General features: G+C 51.5%; 1 protein-coding gene across 1 annotated transcript in view; it reads right to left on the bottom strand.

The window, feature by feature from the left end:
• The window catches only part of LOC104506562 (intron-binding protein aquarius-like), a gene marked incomplete at its 5' end in the record, with an annotated part of 26630 nt that overhangs the window by 1145 nt on the left and 25250 nt on the right, over positions 1-235 (bottom strand). The window lies entirely within an intron of this gene.

Here is a 235-nt window from a genome sequence, read left to right as displayed (position 1 = left end):
TGTGGAGTGTGAGATCCGAAAGGAGGCGAGGAGGGCGATCAGCAAGCTCGCTACCCTGGATTTCAGGAGCAGACTTTAGCCTCTTCAGAGAGCTGATTGGCAGAATTCCATAGGATGAAGCCCTGGTCAGAAAAGGCCCAAGAAAGCTGGCTAGTATTCAAGGACTTTCTCCTCCAAGCTCAGGAACTGTGCATCCTAATGAAGAGGAAGTCAGGTGAAAACACCAGGAGGCCTC

The sequence above is a fragment of the Eurypyga helias genome, unplaced genomic scaffold (assembly GCF_000690775.1).
Source record: "Eurypyga helias isolate BGI_N326 unplaced genomic scaffold, ASM69077v1 scaffold2732, whole genome shotgun sequence".
NCBI classification, from domain to species: Eukaryota; Metazoa; Chordata; class Aves; order Eurypygiformes; family Eurypygidae; genus Eurypyga; species Eurypyga helias.
The sequence above is the reverse complement of the archived record's forward strand: the minus strand, read 5'-3'. Positions and strand labels throughout refer to the sequence as shown.